Source organism: Oryctolagus cuniculus, chromosome 3 (genome assembly GCF_051225735.1).
Source record: "Oryctolagus cuniculus isolate XC-2025 breed Fujian yellow rabbit chromosome 3, ASM5122573v1, whole genome shotgun sequence".
Lineage (NCBI taxonomy): Eukaryota > Metazoa > Chordata > Mammalia > Lagomorpha > Leporidae > Oryctolagus > Oryctolagus cuniculus.
In genome coordinates, this window is record NC_142869.1 from 52,085,962 (window position 1) to 52,099,273 (window position 13,312).

Sequence of the window (13,312 nt, forward strand, 5' to 3'; positions counted from 1 at the left end):
GAGAAACAGGCTCAGAAATACCTGGTAAAATAGCTTCAAGTTTGGACTATAATAGGCCACCAGCAATATTAAACCCAGCCACAAGTTATAAACTGTTTTTAATGTCATTCCAGAGGAGATGTAGAATTAAAGAATCTGGGACCAGCTCTCCTTTACTCTAAGATATTCCTAAAGTGTATGCAGTGAGAAAGCAGCAAAGTGAGGTCACACTGTCACTTCCTTTGCAATCCCAACAGCCAATGTCAACCTCCACCCCATCACCAAAGGAGTTTGAAGACATAAATATATTTAATTGATTGATATTCTAGCATTACTACCAGGACAGATATATTAGAGTCATTACTGTTGTATAAAGATCACAGGGTACGAAATTTCAAAACAATGGAGAATTATTGATCAAGTGTGAGAATCATTGATCATGTATGACGATTCCTTTAAAATCTGAAGCCTCTGCAAATCAAAGGGAAAGTTTTACAATGCACAAATTGCTCCCTCAACTCAGGGCTAGGTAATATATCACAAATGATTTTAAAGTGAGTCCTGAGTTACTTTACTGTATAGTTCAATGTGTACTGAAAAAATATACAGAAAACCATTATGTATGTTCTTTTAAAATTAGTTCAGTTTTTAAAATGTTCATTTGAATAAAAATATTAAAAGACATCTGGTGCAGCAGTTAAGTTGCTGCCTAGGAGGCTCCCATCTTATATCAGACTGCCTGACCTGAGTCTCTGCCACTTGCAATCCAATTCCTGCTGCTGGAAGCCCTAGGAGGCAGAAGACAATGGCTCCAGAAGACAATTGGGCCCCTGCCACCCATATGGGGGACTCAGATAGAGTTGGAGTGTCCAGCCCAGGCTTTGTGAGTATTTGGGGAGTGAAATAAGGGATGAAAGAACACCCTCCGCCTGTCCTCTCTGTCTTCAAATAAAATGAAAATAAATAGTTAAAATTTTTTTAAAATATTAAAACTGTATAATTACTACCCAAATATTACCTATCATGCAATAAAGACTTAAACATGAAAAAACATTTTTAGTATGACACTGTGCAGTTATATTTAATATCAATTTAATGGCATATATTTTTATCAGAATATTCATTTTGGGCCAGCGCCATGGATCACTAGGCTAATCCTCTGCCTGCGAAGCCAGCACTCCGGGTTCTAGTCCCGGTTGGGGCGCCGGTTCTGTCCGGGTTGCTCCTCTTTCAGTCCAGCTCTCTGCTGTGGCCTGGGAAGGCAGTGGAGGACGGCCCAAGTGCTTGGGCCCTGCACCCGCATGAGAGACCAGGAGGAAGCACCTGACTCCTGGCTTCGGATCCGCATAGCTCCAGCCATAGCAGCCATTTGTGGGGTGAACCAACATAAGGAACACCTTTCTCTCTGTCTCTTTCTCTCACTAACTCTATCTGTCAAAATTAAAAAAAAAAAAAAAAAAAAGAGAGAGAGAGAGAGAAAGAGATTTATAGATTAGTGTATTGAGAACAGTAAAATAAATTGAGACATCAAAACTAATACAGTGCTTGAGTTTCGACTTGAAATTTTTACCTTAAAAAGTTGTAGGGGCCGGCACTGTGGCACAGCGGGTTAAAGCCCCAGCCTGCAGCGCCAGCGTCCCATATGGGTGCCGGTTCAAGTCCCAGCTGCTCCTCTTCCGATCCAGCTCTCTGTAATGGCCTGCGAAACAGTAGAAGATGGCCCAAGTGCTTGAGCCCCTGCACCCGCGTGGGAGACCTGGAGGAGGCTCCTGGCTCCTGGTTTCGGATCAGCTCAGCTCTGGCAGTTGCAGTCACTTGGGGAGTGAACCAGAGGAATGCAAGACCTTTCTCTCTCTCTGGCTCTACCTCTCTCTAAAACTCGTTCTTTCAAATAAATAAAATAAATCCTTTAAAAAAAAGTTTCCAGGAAGGAAGTGATTTAACTACAAGTTGGGGAAAGCTTGAACTAGGTAATCCTTTTAAAATAGCCTATTATAGAAATTCCTTTTCAAGTCAACAGGAAATTCATTAAAAATGAATATATACTAAAGGCGGAAATTAGAATATTAAGTCTAAAAATATAACAAATCTCTTTGCAGCGGTCTAAATTTATCATGAATGAGTTGGTTTTTTTGGTTGTCTTTGGTACTTCAGGAGGAGAGCAGAAAGTTTTAAATCTCGAACATAAATGTATGTGAAAACACTTCCTAGATAGTTCAGATAGGATTCTTATTACTAAAACATTTTGGGTAAAATATTAAAACTTTAGCTGATGTTATTTCCATTTAAATTAAAATGTACTAACATTCACATGAAAAGATGCATGTTAATGAGTGCTGTCTGGAAAAAACGTACATCATTAGACTTTATGATGTGGCATCTGTTCTGGAAGGCCTGTGTTTATAACAAAATATGTTTCTCAGAAAACATGTTTATATGTCGATTTGCACTGCATTAGTCTAGCTGCATAGTTTTCAAGTACAAGAGACAAACTGCTGAAGGAACTTCTGTCAAGACATAGCAAAGAAAGTCAGATTTCCAATTACTGATCCTCGCACAAGCGAGCCCAAGCCTTTTAATTTGGAGATTTTTTTTCTCTCAGCAAATTTTTTTTCTATGCAAGTCGACTACATATATATGGAGTGAAAACTTAATAATTTTATATTTATATTCATTTCAATCATCCTGCAAAACAAGTTATGGACTGTTCAGGGATAGCTAGTTATTCCTGCAAAAAAGTCAGAAATAATTAGGAGTTTAGAAATGCTGCTAAACCATGGTTCTCTACTGAGATCGTTTTGCCCCACCAAAGTTATTTGGCACCAGCTGGGAGTCTTTTGGCCCCCAGAGGTATGTTTAATTTTTTTAAAAGACAAGGGGCTGGAGTTGTGGCACAGTGTGGTAAGCCTCCACATGCCACACTGGAGTGCTGCTCAAGTCCCAGTACCCTGCTTCCCAGTCAGTCCCCTAGTCATGCTCTCGGGAAGCAGCAGACGATGGCTCAACCACGTGAGTTCTTGCCATCCACCTGGGAGACACAGGTGGAGTTTCTGGTTCTTGGCTCCAGGCTGGTGTAGTCCTGACAGTTGGAGGCATTTGGGATGTGACCCAACAGATCTAAGATCATTCTCTCTCAAATAAATCAGTCTTTAAAAAATGTTAAATGATCATAATCAATGAAAGATCAATCTAAAGTCTGCTAGGCCAGCGCTGCGGCTCACTAGGCTAATCCTCCGCCTGTGGCCCCGGCACCCCAGGTTCTAGTCCCGGTTGGGGCGCCGGATTCTGTCCCAGTTGCTCCTCTTCTAGTCCAGCTCTCTGCTGTGGCCCGGGAAGGCAGTGAAGGATGGCCCAAGTGCTTGGGCCCTGCACCCGCATGGGAAACCAGGAGGAAGCACCTGGCTCTTAGCTTCGGATCGGCGCAGTGCACCAGCCGTGGTAGCCATTTGTGGGGTGAACCAACGGAAGGAAGACCTTTCTCTCTGTCTCTCCCTCTCACTGTCTAATTCTGCCTGTCAATAAATAAATAAATAAATAAATAAAGTCTGCTAAGTGTTTACACTATGGCTAATGTGAGAAATGCAACACTGGGATTATTAGTAAATGATCACAAACACCAAAACATTTTAAAAAGGAAAATGATTCTTGTATGAATGTATGTATGTATGAATCTAAAGTAACATGTCTAGCTTCATGAATGAACTGACTTTATGCAATTAGTTTACACTCTTATGGATGTTTCCCATTTCACAGACATGCTATTCAAACAAAATTGTAGACCAACTGGGAGAGACTCACACCAGGCAACAGTGGCAGCTAATCGGATAGATTTGTCCAAATAATAAAGTGACCTTGAGCTGTACAAGCAAATCGCTTTAATCCTAAAGAATGCTGATCTCCTCCAACCAAAGTGAAAAGAAGGCACATTATGATCGTATTTTTTCAACATCAAGATGTGCATCTTTGGAAATGGTTAGAATTTTGTGCTGAAATGACACCTACTAAACCGTTAACCATTTTTTACCTTTAAGAAGTGTAGATATGAGGGAGGCATGAAGGAAGATACTCTATTTTGCTTTCTGTGTCTTCAAAGTATTTGAATCCTTTATAGTGTGAATGCATTCAGGTGTAATAATGTATTTTTGAAAGAATAAGCTTCCAGAAGACCAAAGTGCAAAAATTCTGTGATACACTGTTAACACATAACACAAATATCTTGTTCTACATGAGCTACACACTGTTTAAAGGTTACAGTAAAATATTTAATCATGCTCCCAAAAGGAACTTGCTAATTAGAGAAATCCCACAGAGTTAATTTTATAGCTTAAAATATTTGTTTAGTCAAGCTCTTTGCTATGGCCTGGGAAAGTAACAGAAGATGGCCCAAGTGCTGTGGCCACTGCACTCACGTGGGAGCCCCAGAAGAAGCTCCTGGCTTCAGATCGGTGCAGTTCCAGCTGTTGTGGACATTTGGGAAGTGAACCAGTGGGAGGAAGACTTTCCTCTCTGTCTCTCTCTCTATCCCACAGAGTTAATTTTATAGCTTAAAATATTTGTTTAGTCAAGCTCTTTGCTATGGCCTGGGAAAGTAACAGAAGATGGCCCAAGTGCTGTGGCCACTGCACTCACGTGGGAGCCCCAGAAGAAGCTCCTGGCTTCAGATCGGTGCAGTTCCAGCTGTTGTGGACATTTGGGAAGTGAACCAGTGGGAGGAAGACTTTCCTCTCTGTCTCTCTCTCTCTGTTTGTAACTGTACCTCTCAAATAAATAAATAAAAATTTTTAAAAATTTTTGTGTAGAAAAAAATCACTGATAAGGTAAAAATGAATTGAGTTACATATCCATATATGGATTTAGTAACAGAACAGAACAATTGAAGACCATCAGCAAACCAGTACTACTATGGGGAATTTTACCATGCTTTACTTTGATAGCAACAGAGCAATTAGGCCATCTTGAGAAACTTAGAAATTCTCTTAATAGTTATATAAAATAATTATAGAACTACTGAAATGGATTTCATAAATGTTTTACAGCTTTGATGAAAGTTACCCTGATTCATTAAAATAACATACATTCATTAGCAGTAGTCAATGAACGGCTGAAAAACTATTTTGAATGTTCTCCGTTCTGCTTTATTTAATTCTAAGAAAAATTAACTGCATTTTGCTAAATTATGATTGATTTTCTTCATTTATTAACATCACTTTACAGAAAAAAATGAATTAGAAGAAAAACAGTTTTTTCATCAAAATAAGTTAGAGAGGGATCCTAAAACTTTCTTACTCATCAATTGAGGTAATTTATAATAAATAGCTAAATGAAATCTTGGCCAATGCTAAAGATTAGTTTGCCAAGATATAAAAATTGAACAATGAAAAGCTGGAAATGGAAAGTTTATGATTATAAAATCAATCTTTTTATAGGACTATAAACTTTAATTCTATTCTTAGAAAGATGTTTTTAATTTCATATAATATTATCTTGTATGCACTATACATATGCCATCATACAAAAAAGAATAACACAAGTCTACATAAGTATATACACCTTAATAAAAGTATACTCTGTTCTTGAGTCGTATAGTCCTATGATTAAGGGACATTATTATGTATTATAAGTGAAATAAATGTCTTCCATTACTTTCCAAGGGGAGTTATCCATTAATATGACACCAACAAATAAATCAAAATATAGGTTTACTCCTCATTTTTCACCTGTATTAGCAAATGGTATTTTTCACACAAACATTTTGACAGATTGTACTCTAATGTGGAAAAATAAACCTGAAATAAATAAATGAAAAACAAGTCTATGTAATTATTTTAACAAAAATATGCAAAAGAGGTTACTCTTAAATTTTACTAAATGCATTTCTCTTCAGTTATCATTACTTCTTGGAATCTGCTTCCCAAATTATAAACCAGAGTACTCGGCAAATAGATTGTGTAAATTACTTTCATTTCCTGTACATTTTATAAAAACCAGCTTTTTAAATTTTATTTAGCAGATATATCCTAATTTGAACAGAAACATGCTCTTACGACTACAGTCCTCATCTACATTTGCACATATCTATAATCTTAAATAATCACAGAAAAAACAGACAGTGGAAACTTATGTCATTCCTTCCTAAGGAATGAGAGATGAGAGAGTGAGGTGGCTGAGACCACTGTTGCAGAGCCAGGTAGGTTATGGTGCACAGCCTGGCTTATTTTCTGCTAATGTCTCTTAAATCAAAATTGATTTTTCTTTTTTTTTTTTTTTTTGAAGATTTATTTATTTTATTTGAAAAGAGGCAGACTTACAGAGAGGCAGAGAGAGAAAGAGAAAGAGAGAGAGAGTCTTCCATCCACTGGTTCCCTCCCCAGATGGCCACTATGGCCAGAGCTGTGCCAATCCAAAGGGACCTGGAACTTCTTTCATGTCTCTCACACAGCTGCAGGACTTGTGCCATCCTCCACTGCCTTCCCAGGCCATAGCAGACAGCTAGATCAGAAGTGGAGTAACTGGGACCTGAACCAGCACCCATGTGGGATGCCTGCATCTCAGGTGGCAGCTTTACCTGCTATGCCACAGCACCGGGCCCCCAAAACTGATTTTTCCAAGTACTGGTCCTCATATACTGGACAGGCTAAGGGTCAGTGCAACAGTGTGTCCTTGTTCCAATTCAAAATCTAACATTTTGAATTGCATCCTTTTAACAGCTGTTCCCAAGACATTTCAAAGTAAGCATTTGAGATGAAACACACTTTCTCTAAAAGAAACTAGATCTTGAAGTTCTTGTTTCTTCATTCACTCATCAAATATTTGAATGCCTATTTCTGCTAGCATATTATACATTCTGAGTACATTATGAATCTCTAGGAATAAGGAAAAAAACAGCAAGTGCTTGATCTTGTGAGACTTGTGGGACTTCCATCCTAATGGGCAAGAAAAACATAGTCAATAATTATGTTATAGAGAATGGTGAGCACTAGTGACAAAATTATAAGGGGAGCATATGAGAAGTACCATGGTGTTGATTTTAAATACAATAGTAAGGATGGGTGGGGTTGGGGTGGCATTATGGCGAAGCGGATTAAGCTGTACCTGCAATGCCAGCATCCCATATGGTGCCAGTTTGAATTCCTGCTGCTCTACTTGCAATCCAGCTCCTTGCTAATGCACCTGGGGAAGTAGTGAAGGATGGTCAAAGTATTGAGTCCCTGCACCCATGTGGGAAACCTAAAGAAGCTCCTGGCTTCTGGCTTTGGACCAGTCTAGTTCCAGCTGTTGCAACCATTTGGGGGAATGAACCAGGTGTATCTACCTCTCTCTCTCAAATAAACAAATAAATCTTTAAAAAGTGTCTTTCCACTAAATGGCAATGGAAATTGTCATCAATACTTTTTTTTAAAATCTTCCGTAGCAAGAGTTCACTTACATTCCATTCCTTCTTGGTGATGTGTCACATATCCATTGATTTACTTACTCATTAACCCAATCAACTTTTCTTTAACAATTTTAACACCAAGTGGCATGAAAGTAGTGAGGAGAGAATAATTAAAAAATCTGAAACAATGACTTGGGAAACAAACTCTGATATGTCCAATGCGGAGAGAAAAACACAATGATAATGTATTAGAGGTGCACAAAGAAAGTTTATTGAGACTGGCAGCAGAACCCTGACAACAGAACAGAACTATTTAGCCCATGGAGTCAAAGGAAGTTGATAAAAATGAGTTGTTTTTCATTGTTGCTGTTGTGTTTGGTTTTAATACTGGCTGGTAAAAGCACAAGTTATGGGGGTGGATTGACTAGAAATCTTGGTTGAGCCTCATATCCTTTATGTGGGACCTCGGGAAAGTTACTCAACACCCAGCAAGTCGAAGCCTTTCACTAAAGAAAGTGATAAATGTAACTAACTCCCAGGTCTGTCGAGAAGGTTAACTGATTCAATACAAGGAAAGAGCTCTGGGAAAAGCTGTGAGACATTGTGAGTATTCACTAAAGCATAGCTTTTTAAATTATTGATGCTAAATTTTGAATAATGGTTATAATTTTTCAAAAAGAAATGAGGAGGCCGGCACCATGGCTCACTAGGCTAATCCTCCACCTGCGGCGCTGGCACCTTGGGTTCTAGTCCCAGTTGGGGTGCCGGATTCTGTCCCGGTTGCTCCTCTTCCAATCCAGCTCTCTGCTGTGGCCAGGGAAGGCAGTGGAGGATGGCCCAAGTCCTTGGGCCCTGCATCCACACTGGAGACCAGGAGAAGCTCCTGGCTTCGGACAGTGGCCATTGGGGGGTGAACCAACGGAAAAAGGAAGACCTTTCTCTCTGTCTCTCTCTCACTGTCTAACTCTGCCTGTCTAAATAAATAAATAAATAAATAGGAACTACAGATAAAGAGTGTATAAAACTTTGGGGTGTTCCTTGAACTCAGTTTGACTCATATATGAACTAAGTGTGCTCACAAATGAGCTTACCCTCTTGTGGGAACAGGGCAGGGTTGGAGGGGTTGAATATGAAGGAAACTAAATAACTCCATAAATCGTGAGGATAAAAATAAAGGACACCTTTCTCCCCTTCCACAGAACACCAATGGGCCAGGAGGATAATAGCCTTGCATGGGAGAATCTTTGATTCTGGTATTCCAAGGTTAAAAAGTGCATCTCAAGTGCAAAGAAATTCTCCTGCAAGTACCACTTTTATAATACAGATTTTTGTGCACAAATTTTCTCACCCACCTCCAATATCACTTTATACAGACAGATAAGTAACTCGATAAGGGCTATCCAGTTGGTATCAGGAAGCAGATATAGTTTGAGAGAGTCAACAACTAAAATACACAAAAAATAACTCCCCACAAGGTGTTAAAAGAATACTTTTAAGCACTGGATACAAGAATGGTGTTTTATCAAGTTAATTTATTATTCTTTCATGTGCATTTTTGTTATTGCCCTTTATGAAAATTCAAAATAAGAAAAACATAAGAAAGCTGTAAGTAGCTTCTAAAGTTCTTGTTTTAAAAGAAAAAAAAGTAAAAAGACATGGTATGACGGAAATACAACAATGAATCTAGGTATGCCACCTTTGAATTATTTTGAAAGAGTTAACTAGGGGCCTGTGCTGTGGCATAGGGGGTGGGGCCTTCACCTGTGGTGCCAGCATCCTATAAGACCACCTGTTGGAGTCCTGGCTGCTCCACTTCCGATCCAGCTCTCTGCTATGACCTGGGAAAGCAGTAGAAGATGGCCCAAGTCCTTGGGCCCCAGGACCTGAGTGGGAGACCCAAAAGAAGCTCCTGGCTCCTGGCTCCTGGCTTCAGATTGGCACTGCTCTGGCCGTTGCAGCCATCTGGGGAGTGAACCAGTGGATGGAAGACCTCTCTCTCTCTCTGCCTCTACCTCTCTGAATACCTCAACAGAAGTACAGTTAATCATCAATATCAGTGCTATATTTCTCTCAGTTCTTTATTTTTCCATCACAATTTTTAGAAAAGCCAGTTTGGTCTAATAAAGAAAAATATTTAATAATATTAACTCAAATAAGGATATACATATATTAAATAGTATACACTATAATATGAGAGCCTTTCAAAAATTTCATGTATTTTACAAAAACTATTCACAGATTTCAAAACTTTTGATAACAAAAATAAATGTATTCTTTAATTCTGCTTTTCCATAAGTTTTTTGAAGTTTGTACAACATTTATAATATACTGCTTCTATAAAATATATTTCTATTTATAAACATATTAGGCATTATGTATTTATAATGCTTATCATAAGAGTGATATGCTTTCTAATGATATTACTACATACTTTTCAGTAATTGGAAAATCTGCTTTGTCAAATTGGTTACATACACTCATTTGCTTCTAGCTTTCTCGACTTTTTTCAGAGGTTGCTCAAACTCAAAACAGTCAGTGAGAGGTGGGATGGCATTTGGCCTGACAGTTAAGCTGCCGGTTAAAATTCTTAGGTCCCACATCAGAGCACCTGAGTTCAATTCTCAGCGCTAGTACTGATTTGAACTTACTGCTAGGTGGCTCAAGCAGTTTCTACCATCCTTATAGAAAACCTGAAATTTCCAGCTCACAGCTGCAGCCTCCCCACCCCAACCCTAGCCATTGCAGGCATTTGGGGAGGGAGCAAGTCGATGGAGTACTCTTATTCCCTATCTATCCATCTATTTATCTACCTTCCTCTTTGTCTCTGTGTCTCTCAAATAAATATATTTTTTAAGAAAGCATCAGGATAAGCAAAACTTACCTTGAAATCACAAACAGAGATAACTCCACATCACAAAAGGCTTCAAATATGGCTTTCTGGAAACAAACTGCAAAGGTATTCTTTGAGAAATTAGGCATAATCCAGGGAGGTCCATAATTCCTCATCCTTTGCTCCAGGACTGAAATGCATTCTTCCAAGCCTGTGAGCCCTCTACCCAGTGTCTAGAACAGACCTATGGACACAGAAAGCTACAACCCAAAATTTAAAAGAATACCTGGCCACCTGAGCTATCCAATTCTAGAAATTATAATATTAGGTGAATAGTTCTTTCAAAATATTTTTAAAGTCTATTATTTCTTTTCTGCCCCCTTTGAAGTGATCCTTGTTTAGATCTCTAATATCTCTCTCCCATGAAGGCAAAGAAACTGTAGGTTCAGATTTACCTCTTAGTATTTTTGTTCGGATTATTTTCTGATTTCTCTTAAACATCAATGGCCTCAAGAACTTGCCCTCATGGTACCAACAATCATCTCCATGCTGATTTCAAAATAGCATATCCACCTCACTATATGGTACTTTGCCCTAGAGGTCCCCCAAGCACCTCAAACTCAAAAATCCAAAGCATATATTTTTTAAAGATTTATTTTATTTATTTGAAAGAGTTACAGATCAAAGTACAGCCAGAGAGAGAGAGAGAGAGGGGGGTCTTCTATCTGGTGGTTCACTCCCTAGATGGTTGCAGTGGCAAGAGCTGTGCCAATCTGAAGCCAGGAGCCAGGAGCTTCTTCCGGGTCTCCCACATGGGTGCAGGGGCCCAAGAACTTGGGCTATCTTCTACTGCTTTCCCAGGTCATGGCAGAGAACTTGATTGGAAGTGGAGCAGCCAGGACTCAAACCAGTGCCCATAGGGGATGCCGGCGCTGTAGGCCGTGGCTTTAACCCCTGCACCACAGCACCAGCCCCCAAAAGCATATTCTTAGTTTTTCCTCCAATCATATTCTCTTTCCTATACATCTATGTCTTGTCTTAATGACTTTAATCATATCCAGTCTATCAAGCCTACAATCTACAAATAATCCTCTCTACATTCTCCCTTGGATTACTCACATCTAGTTAATAAGCAAGTTCTATAAATTAAACATGCCCCCCATCCATTCTTCTCCATTCTCTTTGATATCTCATAAATTCAGAGCTTCATCATCTCTAATCTACACTATTTTAATATTTCCTAATTTAGTTCTGTAACTTTATTCTCAAATCCATTCATTCTGTATTTCCCAGCACTGTGAGATCTCATAAGTGCAAAATTTATCATGTTCCTTCCCTTGCTCTGACTCTGCCTATGGACACTGCAAAACCCTCACAGAGGCACATATACACTTAGGGAAATGAAACATCAAGCTGAGCAATAAATGAAGTCACAGGATTAATAACTGAGACTCCTAGAAGACTGGTATTGGCTCATTGTAATTGAAATACAGTTTTACTTAAAGCAACATTTGGGTAGGGAAAGGTCAGATTCCAATAAAATTTAAGCCTTCAAATGAATTACACTTGCAGCAGGCAGGTTAAGCTTGTAAATCCATGCTTCCATGACATTAAGGATACTTTGGAGAAGCCTAACATGGTAACTGGCCCATAAGAATAAAGTTTAAAAGTATGCTGAATGAGTGAAGGTCTATGGGAGTAAAAGCTGGAATCCCAGTGGCTCTAATCCACTTAGTGCAAATTACTAGCTTGGCATTATTTTACAAACATTCTTACAGGAAACTGATCACTCCATTTAAATTTAAACTTTCACAGCTGGACTTTAGAAATCCTTTTATCAAACGCCTCAATCTACAGGTGAGCTACAAGATACTCTTCTACAGCATCCCTGACCCAGTTATTCAACCCTTTTCCAAATAGGTTTGGTAACAGGACATCATTATTGAATAATTAATCTTGATCCAATGTCAGAAGCTTCTTTCTTATACTGACTTGGAATCTTAAGATAACATAACGATTTTTTCCTAACATAAAGACCATTCGTGATGTTATAACTCCCAAAATATGGACTGAAAAGAAAACGCCATAGGATTCAAACTGTGAAAAGGAACAATTTCAGACACAACAATGTAAGGGTAGAAACATTAACTATTTATTGATTTTCAGAAGCTTCATGGCGATCTGATAGAGGGAGAAGAAAGAATTCTAAGGCTGCCTGCTGTCCAGACCCAAGGGTTTGGACAGTGTGAACTCAAATAATCTTGAGACCAAGGAAGGGGACACACAAGAGAAAGCTGCATGAAAATTTCTGGATGCCAGGATGGATTTTTTATTTTAAAACTGCCAGTTAATGCATACAAAGTCCAAGTCATTAGCTTTAAAAGTTCCAGATAAGATAAATAACCTCTGATTTAGGTAAATAGGGTCCTCAGAATCCCTTAGTTAGGGAGTGACAGAGCCAGAAGCAGGACTACACATGAGAGGAACACCTGGTAAGAGACCAGGTTTACCTCTATCTCAGTAAGTGTTCAATGACTCGATTCAAACATTCTAAAGCATTCCACAAACCACACACTTCACTTGCCTTATCTCGGTACATAAGACGAAAGGAGGCACATGCATAAAACTAAAGCAAAGCCCCAGTGCAAGTCTGCTTTGTGCATTTGTTCTCTCTCTGTTAATGCATCTATTTGTTTTTCAAATTTTAACTAGGGAGGATTTTCTTTGGATGTTAGGAAAAAAACAGACTGAAGCTAATTTTTCTAAGATCTTCAATTTAATACAGAGGAAGGACTAGTTGCTTAAACACTTCTCTGTGATAATGGTTTTCTTGGGCAAATTTACAAAACAAAATGCAGCTTGCCCTTTCTTAGCCCTCGGTGGAAATGATGCATTTTAAATACCAAATCTGAAAAACAGATTCCATTCATGAGGTCTAATTTACTTTAGCTGAAGTGCAGATGTTGGGAAGAGACTCACAGACACAGCCCTTTCCCATCACCAGTGTTCGCTGCCCAAGCACATGTGGATGCTAATGCATGCAACCAGGAAATAATAACCTAAATGATCCAGAGTTTAGGTCTCTAGTAATGATGAGCACAACTATTGGACTGAAAAATGAACCAAGT

The 13,312-nt window shown here is 38.9% G+C and overlaps 1 protein-coding gene across 6 annotated transcripts in view; it reads right to left on the reverse strand.

The window, feature by feature from the left end:
* The window catches only part of GULP1 (GULP PTB domain containing engulfment adaptor 1), a 316,944-nt gene that overhangs the window by 282,063 nt on the left and 21,569 nt on the right, over positions 1-13,312 (reverse strand). The window contains exon 2 of one of the 6 annotated variants that reach the window (XM_089329025.1): positions 10,236-10,302. The exons of the other annotated variants lie outside the window; for them this stretch is intronic. The gene's annotated coding sequence lies outside the window, so the exon portion shown is untranslated. The remainder of the gene's footprint in view (positions 1-10,235; positions 10,303-13,312) is intronic. 6 annotated transcript variants of the gene reach the window in all.